This window comes from Trichomonas vaginalis, chromosome III (assembly GCF_026262505.1).
Source record: "Trichomonas vaginalis G3 chromosome III, whole genome shotgun sequence".
In the NCBI taxonomy this organism is placed as follows: Eukaryota; Parabasalia; order Trichomonadida; family Trichomonadidae; genus Trichomonas; species Trichomonas vaginalis.
In genome coordinates, this window is record NC_067205.1 from 20,245,125 (window position 1) to 20,250,654 (window position 5,530).

Below are 5,530 nucleotides of genomic sequence, written 5' to 3' on the forward strand. Positions count from 1 at the left end.
TTGAAAATGTATTATAAACATGCTAAAAAGCGTATATTTTAAACTTAAAGGAAAAATGAAATTCGTAAAAATGAGCATGATGTTTGATAAGGGAGTTTTAATTTTTTTTTCAAAAAAATTAAGGAACTTAAATTGAGATTATCAGGCTATGTAGTGGGTATTTTTACGATCTGACTGCAGAAATCGAATCAGCGAGACCCGAAGATTCATATTCCGCCGGAAAAATAGGGTTTCGAGGCGTAGATAGGGATAAAAAGATGCTTTAAGAAGATCTCAGTAGAAATATGGTTTATAAGAGGATATAGGTCAGGATATAAGATTATGAAAATTGAAGAAGTGAATTATCAAGATGTATTTATGAGTAAACTATATTGTTTTAAGCTATCTAAATCTGTTTTGATATAAATTAAAGCGTATACTTATGCAAAATGCGAAATTTAAATTAATACTTTTTTTTGCTATTTGGACACAAAGCTAACAATCCATCCAATAAATGACGTATACCTAGCGAGATGAAGCATTTTAACATGAAAGACAAGAAAATCTGATTACTTGTGTTGAAAGTTTCTGTATTTCGTCTTCTTCCAAACACAGCGTTCAGATGCAGAAGAAAATGCAGCCGTAATGACGCAAAAAGACACTAAAATAAATTGGAGAATTTCTGAAAGTTTTTACTGAGCTTTGTTATTGAACCCGAATTTGTTGCTGAGTGACAGGATATTAAATCTACGACATTCATGAGTAATTGTTATCAATTTGTCAATAAATTATGTTGAAGATGGTTTAAATGTCTTCGAAGGCATGAAATTAGATCCTAAATCTGTTTGAGTTAATAAAAGAGAACAAATGTTGAAAGAGTTGTCATATTGCCTACAAAATTTTCAAACATTTGCATTGAGACAATGTGAAAAAATGATGTCCAAAATACCTTTACTAAAATATTTTTAATTTGAATCATAACAAGGAAAAACAATAATGGCAGAATAAGAAAAAAAAACAAAGATGTTATGATTTGAACAGTTGCCTTTTAGATTCAAAAAGAGCATAGTGTTCACAACCACTACACTACCTTCCTTTCTGATAAAAAGCTGAATAATTAGTATTTAATGAATTCTCCAACTTGGGGATTTGCGGCTTTTCCAAAATCTGTTATGATAGTTCTATATAGCAATTGATATATAATATGTTTTTTATAATCAAATAATTTTTTAGTCCAGATAAATTTTTTAAAATTTCAAAGTCTTTCCATTCTACTAACGCTCTTCACATCCATATTCTTTACCATATATGTAATATAACGCCTTATTTTAATTCCCATGTTTACGATTTATTTGTCGAAAAACTGTCTTGCCCATTAACATCTCGCGAAAATTTTCGACTTTTTGAATGGCCGTTTTCAAGATCTCAAAAACTGGGGGATATTTTTTACAAAGCTAATCGACATTTATTTACCACATATATGTACTATACAATGCACCTGGTTTCATCGAATTTTTACCGTCAGTTTTCTCGTGAGACTACCTTTGTTAATCGCTTTAATTTAAATCAAATTGCTACAGTGTTACCAAGTATGAATAATAATAAGACCACCGATGTCAAAAAGGCATAATAAAAATCGAAATAACACATCTCGAAATAGCCAACATAGAATTTTTTACCACTCTTTATTTTTATTCATTTTTTAATGTATTTTCGTATACATTGTTAACTGGAGAAAAATGCTAAAATCTGGCAAAGTTATTGCAAATCGAAGGGAAAGAATTGCTTTTAAATAATATTAGGTACCAGAAATTAATATACCCCTCAAGGTAATTGCAATAATGGTTCAAATATTTCTATAGTTCCAAATACATTCAAATAAAATTGTAATCTTAATTTTAAAATCCAAATTGATAATATCATCACAGAGTATACATAAGTGTAGTTTTTTTTGTATCTATTTACTTGTTATCGTTTAAATATCATCATAAAATCTTAATTATAAACTATTTTGAAAATTGGTATGAAACCAATATTTTTATAAGAAGTACTGATATTTAATACATTCTAGCTTTTAAAATTTGATATTATCATATCATTCTTCGACTTTTATTGACTTTTTACACATTAAACGATGTAAACATGATTTTGTTTCAATTTTATTACATATCATTTTTCTAAATTATTTGCAAAATCATTTTTTCTAGCTGAAAAATGTATTTTTTAATTTCATCTTTGTTTTTTCGGATTTTTTTTGGAATTAAGAAGTGTGTAGCAGCGGAGCAGTGCCAATATAAAAGTCTTACATACCTTAAGAGATATGGCATTCCAAACGGGAACCGCGGTTGGTTACCATGGATTTCCGTCACCGGTCACATTTTAAAGATTTTTAAAGCCTTATAAAAATATGCTTTGTAAATCATTTTTTGTAAATCGGCAAAAATTTGGTAATTTTCTTCAACTAATAAATCTGCGAATAGCATTTATAATACAAGAACAATCTTTTAAAATGCGTTTGATTCATTTTTGTATAATTTCATATAGGCACATATATTCTTCCGGGACTTTCCGTGATTTTACCGTAAAATCATTAGTTTACACCAATTTTTCCGTATTTTGAATAGTTTACTGCACTTTTTCCGTAAAATTGAGTTACGGGAATCCGCAAAATTTCCGGACCTCATTTTTCATAGAATATAATAATAATATTTGATAAAAAGATATATTATTTATATTTTTGATTTTTGAATTACGGAAAAAGTGAATTGTTAACTTGATTTTTTTATATGGTTAATTTTTCAAATGATATTATGAAGATCTAAAATATTAAAAGTAAAAAATTGAATTACGGAAAAAGTGAGGTCAAAAGTGAAATAAATTTGCAGAACAATTTTCATTGAAATAAGACATTGAGTATCACACTTTAGTGAATCAACATCTATAAGAATGAAGTGTTTTGAAGCTGAAATAATATTGAATAGAAATTAATTTTTTCTGAAATTTTGAATGAAATTATAGGAAATAAAAAAATTACTAAATATTGTATTCATACAAATATATTATTTTAAAGGAAAAATAGATGCTGATAGAAACGATGAAAAATTTTGAAAACTTTACAATTAATTTATGTTCGTTAACCACAGAGCTTGCAATCCAAAGCTCACGTTAGACTACAAGAGTCATGAAGTCTCATACTAAGGGATATCCAACATATATTTTAATAATCTAATGTTTGTGACAAATATTCAACATAAAATTAAGTTTTCGTTTCGTTACAAGGCATTCATACTTTGGAGATATCATATTTAATGTACAGAAAAGTTAATATTAAACAATACATGCTAAAGAATTAATAAATAAGATAATAAAATAAATTTATACGTAATTACTTTCATTTAATATGCTTTATGCTGTATAATATTGATTAAGAGGCATTAAAAGGTTCCATAGTCTGCTTTTATAGGCAAGATTTTTGATAAAAATTTTAAATTTTGAAAAATGATGAGAAAAGGAAAAAAAAGGTAAATGAGAGCAAGAGGAGGGAAAAAAAAGAAAAAGAAAAGAAAGGGAAGGGAAAAATAAAAGAAAGAAGGACATATAAAAATTTAGATGCGCATTCTTAATGCCGAGGCGGCTTGCCGCCGAGGCGCGATTTTTTTAGGCCTCTACGGTAACCCGGCAATGTTTTTTTAAATCTTGTACAGCCCTATTAAGAGATGATGAATATGATAAGAATTTTCAGAATTTATTTTCAATAACAAATATAGACTTAAATAGAAGGTATTTCGAATAAAATTGAAGCTGATTATGAACATGTGCGGTCAAAAATGTAAAATATTATAATAAATAGTGTATAAATGATGTATTTAGTCTAAATTTAAGGGATCACTGCCTTAGTTTACAACTATTCAATTTTTAACATTTGCTTTAAAAATGGTATAACAACAAAGAATTAGCGACCAATATTATGAAATATATAATCAATGATACAATACTATCTTATGTGCAAATTTTCGAAAAAAGTATTCAAATATCTAATGTGGTGAAGCGCAGAAAGTCCTCTAGATTTGGGTTGTTGACTTTTTTCAATAATGAAGATATAGACTCTTAATCATATTTAAACATATTATTTCAATAAAAAATGAACATCGGATGGACCAATTTTGAGAAATCTTGATCAGCGGGCCCTCAGTGAAAACTCCAATGTTTAAGGTTTTGATCAAATCTCTTCTTTTTGATATCTGAAACGACAAATAGGTAGATAATGGTATGGACATGTTATGGTCATGCTTATGCAGAATGATATCTATTCTATCAAGAGAAAATAGACTTCGAAGTGTCGAAAATTGAATAGTTGTAAACTAAAGCGGTGATCCCTTAAGAACAAAATCTAATTGATTACTAATTAGTAATTAATTTTGATAGAGTAAAACGAGATTTTAGATAAGTTTGTTTGTATTAACAGCGATAGGGAGCTTCAACAGATTACCTTTTTGGTAATTTTTTACTTTATTTTGGCTTCGCGTTAATGGTTTACGTATTGTATGCAAGCGTATTGATTCTATTCTTTAGTTAAATCATTTCTTGGATTATATGGAGAAATCCATTCCCAAAATTTGATGCTAAATCATAATTTTTTTTTACTTGTTTTAACTTAAACAACACATGTCCTATATGTAAAAATTGCATCGTATGGTAGAACTTGTTTGAACAGTAAAAATTCAATAACTTTGAATAAATTATTCGAAAGTATCGAGGTATTGCTAGCTTTGCGTAGTTACTGTTAATACATTTCCAGTTTCCTACAAATAAAACCGGTTAATCATTTTAGATTTCCTAATTTTCGCAATAAAAGATTTGATTGTTCTTTACATCGCATTTGATTGCATTTTAAACACGACATGCTTTCGTACAATCGGTAACTAGCGATTATCTTTAAAAATTGTTCGAATATATTGTAGATTGAACTAAAGTTAAAATTATTTAACAACAAGATTCAATTTTTCAACAATAATCCAATAGCCATCCAATGGTAAATAGGATTATGTAATAAGAATGTCAAACTAAGATTTTTTTAAATGCGAATATAAAAAGATCGTATTAGGTTTGACTTGAGTTATTTGACTTGCGTCGTTTGAGTGATATTCATTTACGCTCGACAATTAATATCAAAACTATGTCCAGCAATGCGAGAGACTATTTTAAAAATGAAACAAATTATTTTTAAAAACACCATATATGCACTATTAGAACTATGTATTTTAGAGTTGTGAGCTATTAATTTAAAAATTCTCAAAATTTTTTTTATTGCGATTTCAAGGATATGGACATAAAAAAATGCTGAAACAATGAAAAGAAAAAAATAGTTGCCCAATGGAAAAAATCGAACCAAAAAGAATCTCCGGTTCATATTTTTTGAATAAAATAAAATATTTAAATTCCGAATAGCTCTATCAACAGCTCAACTTCTCAGTTTTGTCAAGTGGACAACCTTCAAAAGATAATTTTATGTAAAGTTTATACAATTGAAAAAAATTATATTTTTAAAATT

General features: G+C 27.6%; 1 annotated feature.

Annotated features, from left to right (window-relative positions):
• The first annotated feature begins 3,495 nt into the window (after positions 1 to 3,495).
• Positions 3,496 to 3,688: a mobile genetic element.
• The last annotated feature ends 1,842 nt before the right edge of the window (positions 3,689 to 5,530 follow it).